The sequence below is a fragment of the Aythya ferina genome (genome assembly GCF_964211825.1).
Source record: "Aythya ferina genome assembly, chromosome: Z".
Lineage (NCBI taxonomy): Eukaryota > Metazoa > Chordata > Aves > Anseriformes > Anatidae > Aythya > Aythya ferina.
The window spans coordinates 18,312,274-18,325,636 of NC_140299.1; the positions used below are offsets into that span (position 1 = coordinate 18,312,274).

General features: G+C 41.0%; 1 long non-coding RNA gene across 1 annotated transcript; it reads left to right on the forward strand.

Moving 5' to 3' along the window:
- The first annotated feature begins 3,114 nt into the window (after positions 1 to 3,114).
- On the forward strand, positions 3,115 to 3,858 carry LOC311427713. The gene is made up of 2 exons (XR_014687512.1): positions 3,115 to 3,349; positions 3,465 to 3,858. It is a non-coding gene; the product is annotated as an uncharacterized lncRNA (long non-coding RNA).
- Positions 3,859 to 13,363: the final 9,505 nt, after the last annotated feature.

Consider the following 13,363-nt stretch of genomic DNA (forward strand, 5'->3'; position numbering starts at 1 on the left):
TTTTTGAGCAACCCATCTGCTTAAAGAAATTAAGAAAAGAAACCAGATATTGGAAAACATGTTTTTGGATTAGAAAATCTGAGCAGAGGACATTCAATTTCATGAAAGTATCACAAATAAGTAATGCAAGTCTTCATTGGAGATGGCTTTGCTCAGCACCATGAATCCCATTGCTCCACTTCCCTCTCAGCTGTGTCTCCCCCTGTTTTCAGGACATCCGTGCCACCTTGGTGGTCATTGCTCCTGGATGTAGGGTACTCCATCTGCACAGGGCTCTTCCCAAACCAGCATTTCAGAGGGTGATTTCTGCTTCTGTGTTGCAGGATTTGGGTCCTGGCCACCTCTAAGTGAGCTTTCCCAGTTCCTGCACACACTTCACAGCTGGATGATGACACTCAGAAATGTTTCACAAACTGAGTAAAAGTATTGCTATTGGAGAATTGTTATGGAAACACAAGTACCTCCAGAGACGACCACATTTTGTCTATTTTTTGTGTAGCTACATTTTGTGTAGCCTTGCACTGTAGCACTGCCTTCTAGTAAGAGGCTGTAAGCTTTGCAGTGAATTTGCAAGACCTTCAGGCTGAGGCTTGCCAGGCTTGTTCTGTCTGAACTTCTCTTGACCTGCCCCAACTTGAAGGTCCAGAGGAGCACAGGAAGGGTGACCACACCTCTAAGAAATGGGACAGAAACTGAGAAATATATGTATTGCAATTTTAATTCTATTACTGCTGTTATTGAGACATTTTCTGTACAGAAATGCTCTAACTGCATTATTAGTCTCCCTGTTTCTGCCATAACTTATTGACTAATAATGATTCATGAATGAGACTGATAAGATTTACATTAAAAAACAATACATTATTCCCATTATTTATATATATGTCATGCTTCCTCTTCGCCCACAAACAAGACTTCAAATGTAGCAGTTTGTTATTTCACACCCACAACATGAAAATTTTATTGGCATTTTGGGAGTGCCTAAGCCGAGACGGACAAGCCCTCTGAGTTCATTGTCCCAGTACCTACAAAGTCTGCATGGCTACACAGAACAATTGTCCTCTAAAAGCTATTTGCCGGGTCCTTTTTTGTTGTTGTTGTTGCGTTTTTTGTTGTTGCTGTTTGTTTGTTTTTGTTTTGTTTTGTTTTGTTTTTGTATGTGTGTTAATTCATTTGTAGACCCTGTTTCCCAAAGAAGCAAAATATTTCCTGTCTTGAACCACCGCAGAAAACCACAGCTATTGGTGAGTATGGGGGCTGCAGGTGGAGAAAAAGAGAGATTTGACTTCAGTCTTTTGGGCTGGGGATTCGTAGGCAAGCAAAAACATGAAAATAATCACATTGATCCTTGTCTGCAGTAATGGGAGGATATGAACTGAACATCCCTGGGAGTTGCCTGGCCATGACCTTTGAAGACAAAGTATTTTGTCTCTTCCCTGTTTCTGCCCCAGGAGTTGTCATCCACAGGAATACCTCAAGGTCAAAGTACAACTTTCTTACCAGTAAAAACAAGATGCTGAAGTCACAGTGGGGTGACCAACAGGAAATTTTGGCCACGTCTGAAAGAGCTGCACTTCCATTTGGGAAAAGATGTGTTTATATGTTAAACTGAGTTCAACAGCAAGAAATACTGCTGTGCAGCTGGAAACATCAGAGGACCAGAGGTCTGTTTGAAATGTCAGGGAAGAGTGGAAAATTCATTACAGCTTTGGCAGAAGGAGATGGATGTGGGAAGAGAGGGTTTTCATTACAGATACCGTCTGATGGTAGCCTTACCAGGAAATAACTGTATATTTGTATTTTTGAAGGCAGGTTTCCAGCCTAATAATGCTACTATTGCTGTCCTTTGAGAGCTGCTATGCCTCTGAGAATGCCACGCGCTGCGCCGCTTGCCATAAAGGCACAATTGTGCTGTCATGCAGAGTGAGGGCTTTGCTCAAACAGCTCACATCACCACGCAGCATGTACGTGGATACAGACACGCATGCAGGGTGTGCAGGCAGAGTGCAGAGCAAGCTTACAGGGAAATGAACCTCTATTTCATATTGCCTTTTATGTTGCATAAAATATCAGGGCCACAGTTTCAAGTTATGAATGCCTACACTGTTATATCCACATGTTCACTTCCATTTGGTGCACTTTGAAAATAGCTACATGTGCAAAATAAATTCTTATGCATAATAATTGTCACCAGCAGATGTTTCATGCACCATTCTGACTATTGAGCAACATCTCCCAACAAATGCAGAATCCTACTGCACATCCACCCACTGCACAAGTGCAGGTTTTTTTTCTTTCTTTTTTCCTCCAAGTATGCGTATAATTTATATTTAGTCCTAATTTGTAGTTTCCTAGATTCGAAGTTAATTACTTCATTCCATACATATGCCAGAAGTCCTATACACAGCACTTTGAGAAAGCACCAGATTTGAATACAGAACCTTCAGGATCAGTATTGAATGTGGTGGGTTTAGACGTTTTTCTCAAAAAAAAAAAAAAAAAAAAAAAATCTGCTTGTATTATGATCTGAAGCAAACATCTAGAATGAATACTTGCCATCTAGCCTGAAACACATATTTTCCATCTATATCAACTTTTGAAAGATTGGAAGATTTTGACATACTCACTAAATTATCATTATCTTTCTCTAAAGCTGAAACTGAGATGTATGCAGGTACAATGAATGGTATGAAGAAAACAGAGTATGCCTTGCCATTGCACTTAGTTGTACTGCTGAGTTAAATGAGGTTTTTATTTCATAAAGTTGTGCACTAGTCAGATATCTGAGTTAATTTCAAAGAGAGCAAGTTTCAATGGTGACAGATGCAAATATGCATAAACAAAGCATATCTTTAAAAAACAAACAAACAAACACATACACACACAAGTTTTCCAGGCCTGGATCCACAGCTGAGGATTTTTTGGATTGGAAGAAGTCCAAAAAATATTGGGATGCTCCTTCAACAATGCAGAAAACTCAGGGTCTGCTCAGTGAGTCTGACTTTGCTCTACCTATGAACCACTGTAAGAAGGTAGCAAGTCTGCTCCTGGTAAGGGAATGGAGCTTGGCATCAGACACAGGTGAGCCACTTCTAGCTCCAGCAACTCAGCAGTTGGGGATGAAGCACAGCACTACAACTGCTAGGAAAATACAAACAACAATTTGTAATTTGTAGCAAATGGATCTACCTGCTCTGCATTTCACAGGCCTCATTCCTCACAGCATAATTAAAATTATCAGCAGGTATCTTACTGCACTAAGTGGAGGGTGGCATGCAGGGAAGAAGAAGGAGGTTCTGCTGAAGGCCTACTCATGCTCACTGCAGCACCCACACGGACCTCACCAAAGGTAGTGTAAGAAATCTGCAAGATGCATTTAATGACTAATTTACTAAGTGAAATTTTTGCTTATTGATACTTCTGTCGAGAATATCCATTCTGAATATTTGGTCTCCCCAAAACAGATGTTCCGTGAAGACATCAGTGGCTGCTGTAAGAGGAGCACACCAGGACAAGCAGATATAGCAAGCCAGGACAGAACCTGAGTCATGTGATGCTTTTAGTGTAATCTGTGCTGACAATTAAAATGTGTTCTTTTTCATGGCTACATAAAGAAAAATGTGAGTGTTTTCTCTGGTATTGCAGTTAATGTATGGGGAGTGTTTTAGAGGAGCATGAATATTGCAGGGACTAGCAAATATTAGGTACCAGCTGACCAGTTTCCTGCATTAATGGATTAGCTGCTCTCCAAACTGAACCTCCTGTATGAAAATAGACACATTTGTAAAGAGGTTACTCAGCAAATTCTACATTTTCAACAATGAAATAAACTGTATGGGCAAGAAACACCTTCACAAATCTTTGCAGTGTTTGTGTTGCAATAGCAGACAAATATATGAGGGAAAATTGCATCTACAGACATTGCTAATTCCTAAACTGAGTTCTTGGAAAAATTCAAGGTTATTTCAGATGGCTATATATTTTGCTTTTTGGATGCTCTAACTTTTGGCCTCAAATAAAGGGGAAAGCCTAAATTGCTTTGTTGTTCATGGAGCATGGATTTAACCTTATATCTTAAAGTGACAATCTGTGCAACTTTGGGGAAAGAACTGCATGGATGGAGGAGGAAAGAGAGAAAAGAACCAGGAGAGAAAAATATTCAGGGGCATGCACTGTTCAAAACCACATTCAAGGACATGGCCATTGCCTATGACGAGGTATTAACAGGCTGATGAATACATTCATTGCTCTGTAGTGCCTGTTCAGAAATCATATTTTGTTCCTGACAGAAGTTTTTTACTTCCCCAAATATATTTTTCCTTGAAGTTTTTCCTCACTTCATAATTACTGAAATAAGACAGGATGGGAAACAGAAGTAGGAACCTTGCCTGGTTGAGGTGGCTGGCAATATCTCTGAAACCACAGAAGTTAAATGCTCAGAAACCTTGGAGGAACAGAGGACTTGAACCCGTTTTTTTCACTTGGGAGTTCACTAATTAGAACACAAATCTAAACACTTCTCAAACTTTGTACACTTGAAATCTTTCTTTGAATGTCCATAACAAGTTTGGGGATTATTTCAAATTAGATGTGCCAGACTATCATAGTGCTCAGCTGTGCTGTGTGTCAAACAAGATGGTAGAGGGATTAGCACAAGCAAATGCAACCACAACTGTTATAGGTTTCAAACCCTTATATTTGCTCAATAAGGTCACTGTGCCAGTGCTGAAGTTACCAACAGAAAATTTTATACTTTGGCAAGAATAGACATAACTAAATAGAAACAACTCCAACCAAACAAACTCTGCATTAAACAACATTTTGATGAGCTCAAGTTGTCATAAGAAGATATTTTTTGGCTGTTTCCTACGTTAGCTGAGGAAAATGAAAAACTCACTCTGTGCTAAATGAAAAAATCTTTGCCTACAGGCAGAGATGCTCTTGGCTCTTCTTTACCCTGGAGGGAGCACAAGCTGCCCTCCCCTTGGCCCTCCATTGACAGGGAAGAAGGAATAACTTCATGATGAGCTAAAACTTGTTGCATCATGGAGCAGAGGGCGTCATTGTGCAGGTGGGGCAGAGGTGGTCAGGGGACAGTAGAGCTCACAGCAAGAAGCAGATCCTCGTGCCTGGGCTGTAGAAGGTCTTTAGTCCTGTAAATTACGTCAGCCTGGTCCTCTGGCCCACTGGGGAAAACCTCATCTGGTATCGGCCAATCTGAAGCTGAGGAGTTTTATAGACCTGACTTATAGGCATATGGCATATGTATTGTATGGCATGTAATGTGAGAGATAGGTATGGTTAGATTTCCAGCTGTAGATGGGAGCATTTTCAAGCTTAAAGATGAGTAAACAAACAGGAAAAACAAACAAACAAATAAACACACCAAAAACCACACCAAAGGTCAAGCAAATCAGCTACACAATAAATTCAAATAGGGCCTTTTACAGGAGCACAAGAATGGGAGCTCACCTGGGCAGAGGAATGAAGGGAAAGAGGCTCTAACACCTGCAGGACAATCTGGCTGCCTTCAGGAGCCAGAGCACTTCTGCTCCATCTTGTGCTACAGATGCAATCACATCTCCCCTTACATGCAAGTGCTTGTTTCATGTCAATTAACACATACCTCACTACTTAAACTGTGCCTGGCTGACATGTATACAGTCAGACACTGCAGAGCATGGGGGGGTTGTGCCTCAATCTCTCTTCTGCTTCTTGTGATTTCCTTTTGGCCCTGTATCCTTCCTGCAGTATCTGCAGCTGGAAGGCTCCTCTGCTTGGAGCAGCATTTCCCCAGCACTAGAGAAGGAAAAGGAAACCAAAATCAGGATTCAGCTTTTTTTTTTTTTTCTCTTGCTTGTTGTGTCCCCGTGACCATCTCAAGTGACCTCAAACTTTGAGGTTGCAATTTCTTATCCTTTATCCAGAACACCTCATTTGGCAGTAACAGAGAGGATGTTTCCAGACTGGTATACAGAGCTAAGCCAGCTCACTGATGGGTCATAGAAACCCCATCACTGCCTGTGAAGAGCTGCACACAGGCAGAAATATCTCCTAGAAACAGCTCTCCTTAGCAAATTACAGCTTCTTTGCAGCCCCAAGAAGTTAGCAGGTCTTTGTTCTGCTCTCTCTGAATGGCTTCTTCCATTTCGGCTCACTGCTGCATGGGAGCACTCTGCCAAGCACCTGAAATTCCTGCCATAACCAGCCCTCTTTGAGATTACCATTATTTTACAAATTCTGGTTTCTATGTCAATATCTTATCACCAGAGCCCTGTCCAGTACCTACAGAAAATGGTGACATGACAAGACTTAAGTAGAACTGAGAAAACATTACCTCATTACTTCCATGCAAATCCACCATATTCAGGACTCGTGTAAGTCCATCATATCTAAACACCTTGCCTAGGTGAAGTACATGCAGAAGACTTCAATAAATACATAAATAAGACACCAGCCATTCCAAAATATTTTATTCCTTGAAAATATGAATGCAGCACTGAGAGCACACTGCAAATGAATACTCTTAGTAATGTATATAGCAAGGGTGGGACTATACATATTCACAATGACTATTTCAAAAGAGCTTTAGTATGTTAAGGACATCTGTGGCTGAACACAAGAAAAATGTCAGGAAAGTCTTGACACTAACACTTCTGCCAGGATGAATGAGGGAAGAAGCGAGGCAGTGTAATGGAAGGAGTTAATTTCTTTCCAGGTTCACAGAACTTGACCTTTTTATGTGTAGTTGGCTGTTGGCACGCAATATAAAGTTGGCATATGAAGAGAACCCTAGGATCCAATCTGAAATTTGATGTTACCTCAACTTAACCTTATTAAAGCAGCTAAATTCACCTAAAGCATATCAGATTTTACCTATAAAGCCAAAACTGCCGTATTTCCTGTGCTCTTCTTTAGTACCTTTGACACTGATTAAATTCTGCATGGTAGACAAGCAGAGCCAGCTGACGGAAGAGTTATCACACTCCCTATGAAACCACGAGAATTTTTCTGGCTGGCCAGCCCAGCTAACAAAACATCTGGCACCAGAACAGATCCAACATCTCAGCAAAGACCAGGCGTGTCGCTGCTCAGAGGCAGATGGGATCCATCCCCCTACAGACTGTGAAAGCCCTTTTTCAACAACAATTGGTGGAGATGAGCTCACTTCGCTGACAGAGCACTGGTCCAGACGAACAAGGACCCAACAGCTGGCTTCCATGCCACCCCTGCTGCCAGCTCAGCAGGTGCAAAAGTGGCAGGACAACTCTACGGAGGTGAGGGGCACATCTGGAGAACATGGGTCCAAATGCAAAGCTGTGGAGGAGCTTGTTGGCAGGCTGCAGAGCTGCTTGCTCTCTGGAAGCAGGGATGCTGTTGGATCAGAGATCCACAGGCAGCTCTGGACAGCTGAGCTGGGGTTTGTAGTCTAAATCTTGCTGCATTTGTTTTGCCCACACAATGAGGCTACAGTAAGTACCATCTGTAAAAATGGTGAGGCTTTACTACACCCTGTTTATGAATCCTGCCTAACGAGAGGGGGGGTACAGAGGCCAAACCCCCACCAGTGTGCACTGAGGCTTCCCCATGGTGGGAAGAGTCAGCTGGTAACACCACTGCTAACACAGGATGCCAAGCTGGTCAAGGACCAAGCCAAAGCCCAACATTCAACTAATTCACACTTCTTTAAAGAATGTTCCATTGTGGTTTTGTCAATGAAGGGAATGAGCTGAGTTTTGAGGAAAGATACTTTAAAAGGAGCCTATTAAGATACTCCTTTTGGATGGGTTTCTATGACAATTCCCTGAAAAAAAATATTAAATATGGATACATATTTAAATATAACTTTACATACAGATTATTCAAAGAAAGAGTGGCCTATGAACAATAAGGGTTATCAGTTAATGTTAAACAAAGGATAATTCATGTAATTGCTTTTATGGTGTGTGTAATACTTCAGGCAACTGACTAGGAGTCATGATACAGCTGTCTTTTACATCCATGCTCTAGATAGGAGACGGACACAGGGGATTTGTGATTTGGTCATGCTGTAGAACAGTCAGCTTTTGGCAATTGGATGATATGTTGTTGATTATGTGCATGATTTGTCAAATGTTTGAGGCATCCAGGGAGGGGAGAGCTTCCAAGTCATTCAGAATATATATTGGGTTGAAAATAGAGAAAAAGTCAGAGGAGAAGCAATACCAGCAAAACCAGCACAAACAAGAAGACAGTCTACTGAGGAATATGTTTTTTCTGAACATGTTGAAAAACAAGGTGAATGTGTCCTATTGAAAGGGAGTCTACAGAGAGTAATTTCAAAAGATGTGGGAGAAGTTCATTTCAGTGGAGCCGCCTCTAGCAAGCAGAAGGCTTACAAGCACGTTCAGGATGTAACCAGGCATAAACTCAATCAGACAGAGTACCCCATCACATAAACTTGGCTGTGCAGCACTGTGGTAACCTTACTCTGGCACACAGAGATGAACGTTAAAGATTTAGCTGCTTTTTGGGGCTACTATAAGCTACAGCTGCTGCCAGAGGCACCCATGGAGTTGGGATCTCTCCAAGGCACGTAGTCTGGGTTGATTAGTGCAAGGAGTGAGGATGTTGCACATCTTCCTTTTGCATTTGGTTTTGATTGCAATGGTTGATAATAAGCAATAAAAAATAATAGCAATAATAAGCAATTAAAACAATCAGTAAGCTTGCAGTTGAGGTGAATATAGGCGTGTTTTGAAGCATATATTATCACACAGTGCAATTTGATAAGAGAGCCAGAGGAATTTTTGTTTCCAATAACTTCAGTTAAGAAGGATTTGCATACAGACCCTTTACAAGGAATATTTCTGAATGGGAGAAAAGTGGTGCTGTATGGAATATCTTTGCATATCATCAAGACTGTAACACAAGGCTAGGACCATATAATGGACAAAACCAAAGGATTTCATACAGAAAAAAAGATCTGTCAAATTTGTTTTGTCCTTTGAAATACCATGTGGAAACTCTCATAACTGTGGAAGAACAGAGTTTGACATGGCATCTGTGATAGACTTGCTGCTTAAAAAGAATTATGCTCCTTTCTTGCCACATATGTAATACTGACAAAACATTTTTTTCTTTAAACTGACACTGGCTTCCCATTCTGATTTTCCTTCTTTCCACATTCAAGTGGAATTTCCTTGCCAATAGGAAATCAGTACAAAATCTCTCAGCAGCTGGAAAAAGTAATTAGAGAACAGAATTAGGCAATTTTAATGTATGGAAGAACAAACTCTCCTGGAATCTGCCTGCTAAAATCTTAGCTTGCAACTGCTTTCATGTACTGTTCTTGCAGTGTAAGTAGGACACGGAAAATACGACAGTCATATGAAGAACGGAAATTCTAGCTAGAAAAGTTTTTCACATTTTGAAGTTTAACTTCATCTTAAGCTGGATAAAAGCCCAAAAATTCAGGTTTCTTCCTAGCGAAATGCCAAAACATTTTCCAAGCTGCTAGGTTTCAATATATTTTACTTTTTAAAAAGCTGTTCCAAAAAGACAATGAAAACAACTACGTTTTTTCCATTTTTAAACAATTCCAGTGTACTTCGTTTCCTTTATAAAGGACTTTGTTGCAATTGCACATTTCAGAGCAATGCTATTCCACAAAGTCCCTCCAGTGAGCTCTAAGCAGATCTTTTATGTCTCATTGCTCCGGATTTCCCCAAACTGTTGCTCACTACAACTGGGGCAGGGGGGAGGGGAAAAAAAAATGAAAAGAAAAAAGTGGATCCTTACAATGATTTTAGTATGTGCTTAAGAAGGGTCTTTTCTTAGTGAATACCCGTGTGGTATTTTGAACATTCTGGTTGGCTGAAATATAAATACTCACATAATTCATGTTCCTGCCATACGAAGAAGCTGCCGCCTTGGCAGCCCTGGAGGCAGGAAAAAGAGAGACGGTGCCATTGAATGCTCTCAGCTGGGCTGCAGCCAGTCTGGTCCTCAGCCAGGCACAAAGGAACAACTCCCACTACGGCTGTGAGAGCCCCGCACGGAGCAGAGACCCTGTCCACATTGCAGCCTGCAGCAGCACCATAGATACTGAGGTGTGGTGTTGAGCAATGTGCAGCTGGTAGGCATTATTTATGGACGATTTAGCAAATTAGGCTAACGATGCACATGAATGTTGGTGCAGCAGGAGGGCTTTCCCATCAGAGCTGTAGCCAGTGGCACAGGATAGATGGAGACTTGCAGGGGCCTCCACTGACCTCAGAGGGCTCACAGGGGCAAACAGGGATACTGGAGTACCTGGTTTGGCAGCACTAGCTTCCATGAGTACAACACTCTTTGCTAATAAAACGTTGACAGCAACAATTTCTCTGTTTGCTTTGCATCTGCCACTGGCATTTGATTAGTGGGTATTTGGTCATATGCATCTTTGAGATTTGCCTTGTGTTGATGGAAAAATAGGAAACAGGTCAATCTTTTAAAATACTTCAATATAATAAAACATACATCCATAAAACTGAAACAGCAATATCCCATTGCCATCAGATGGGGGACACTCTAAACGCCTCAGGCAGGCACAGTCTGACAGCACCAGCAGGAGCAGGGCTGCCGAGGGTGAGAACAGCCAACCTTCTGTTCCTAGATGCAAACCTTTTGCTCCTGACACATTCCCCCATGTTGCAATGGTAAGTGTGTAATCTGCTTAGTGACTGTGGTGATCTCACACAGGATTTTAAATGGACTGGGTTGCAGGAAGACTATGACCCAGCAGAGTTTTTACTTTATCCTGTCTGATGGATTGCATGTCCCTGTGAAGTAATCCAGTTTGAGTGAAATCCAGCTGGCTCAGATCTCTTCTCGATTAATGAGTTCAGTTAATATGTCAAATGAGTAAGGTGATATGGAGTTATGCTAGAAAACAAAAGAAAGAGAGGTTTGACACCAGTGGTAACAGAATTAGCTAAATAGCATTGGCCCAGTAAACAGGTTTTGTGATGTTTGTAAAAGTCATTGAAGGAAGCATTTGCTTTCATCACATGCTTTTACAAAACAGCCTAAGTGGTTAACAAATATTTTTCCTGAGGACTTGGGCTTTGGCAGAAGAGGACACCATCTTGTTACTGGTCACAGGCTTCTTCCCGCAGCATGGGAAATGAATTAGAATCAGGCAGTTTGCAGACAGGCAGCAGTGGGATTGGTCTGGGCTGGCAGCACTGGCATGGCACAAGAGGTGCCCACCCACGTTTGCTTTGCATGCTTGCTTTTGCCCACCTGTCCTGGTGGACACGCAGTGCCCCATACCATTGTGCTGCTAGTTGACCCCAAATAACTTCCTATTCCCTGCATTAGTCTCCAAATAAAACATAAGAATCTTTTCATATCATTTCACTGCCTCAAACAAACAATCCCAAAATACTACATGCTGATCTGGGAGATGCCTAAAATTAATGCATTAAAATTGCTGAGGATAAGAATAGACCTAAGCTTCCAGCGCTCCTCCAGATTTTAGACGTTTGCTCCAGGAATAATTTCTAATGCTGCTGTATCTGAAGAAACCCGATCTCTAATGATGTAGAGAATATAAAGCAGAACTAATATTTCAAGTGGGAAGATTTTTTTTTTCCCAAGAAGTGTACAGGCTGAGAAACAATCCTTGTCTAGGGAAGTTTGGACTTCCAAAAAAGAACACAGTTAGAGATTAAACAAAGTGTGTCGGTATTCTTATTCTTGAGTTTATTGAAGATTTTATTCTTTGAAATAAAGTAACTTGCAAAGAGTAGATTAAATGTTTGCCAGTATGTATACACATTACACTGAATGTGAAATAAAGACTACACAGTCATCTGCTACATTTAGCTGACAACTGCTGCTTATCTACTCCCAGTTTGCCCCAGTTCAGTCAGTTCTCCTACTGGCTATCCCAAGATATCCAGCTGGACCTGCTGATGGTTCATGCACCCACCAGCAGGAGACATGGCTAAATCAGGCTGGTCAGAAGCCAAGGCAGATATCAGCCTGGGACAGGCACATCCTTACACACAGCTTTCGGTATCCACAGAAAAGTTGAGGTTTCCAGGAAAGATGAGTTTTATCGTCAAGTAGAAGTTACAGTATTTGTCCAATGTGTAAGAAAGAGTATCTTCTACTACTAATTCTTTTTACAGAAGTGTACTTTCAAGATTTCATTCTTAGTTATGCCAGTTAGTTGCAGGATATAGGATATATATATATATATATATATATATATATATACATATATACTATTTTGGCCAGCAGGAATGCTGGAAACATTTAAGACTAGTCTGACTGCCAAAATAAAATGTCTGTTAGTGTTATGAATCACAAAAAGATGCTACACAATCACTGAAGTATGATAGGTTAGCACAAGATTTGATTAGAATGAATCTTACATACGATCTCCCAATAATAATTATTCGGATTGCGTTTGCTAAAGGTAAGATGATCTGAGCTCACGATTTCTTACTTACAGGCCCCACATTTTTTGTCATTTCCACAAGAATCCTCCCCCCCAAAACAAAACAAAACAAAACAAAACAAAAAACTTACTCTATTTCAGAAAACTATTTTACTTGTATTAAGGTCAGCTTGGACTCAAGTTGTGCTTTGTAAAGCAGCTATTGAAGCCCAACAATTCCCCAAAATTGTCAGATTTAGGAAAGAACATTCAACAGAACATAAGTTTTATCAGAGAACTTTTTTTTTTTTTTTAAATGCTTACATAATCTAGTTACTTTAATTAAGGAGGACTCTCTCACAAATTCCTCATTATTAAACTATTTACTCTTTAATCCCTTTGTAAGTTACTAGAAATCTTCTGTTCTGCTTTAAATGGCAAGAAGCACCTTTCAACACCAAGGCAGTAAATAAGTCAAGCTCTCAGCCTAAATCAATAAATTGTTCTTTATGGATGTGCAGGACAAACCATACAGCTGCAACAATATCATCAGCTCAACACCCCAGCCACCCCAGCCTTAGGCTGTTGAACACAGCCAGTGGTGGAGGGAAAATAAAAACGATTAAAGTCAAGTCATCACTCTCTTCATCCTCCCTCACTTTCCTCCTTCAGCTGCTTCTGCATTAAAGCCGACAAAACATTGAGTCATTAGACAGCTGGCATGCAGAGGCCTGTCAGCTTATTACTCGATGTTATATATGTCTACAAGACAAATATGAGGATAAAGCCATATCATCTGCTAAAATTGTCTTCATCTAGCTCCTGTGAAGTCACAGTGACCCATGTTTTAGCTCTTAATAACTACAGGGGCCAAAGGGTTATTTTATTTTCATTGCCAGTACATGTTGAACTGTGTTACCACCTCTCCACTGCCACGGTTACCCACAAAAATGG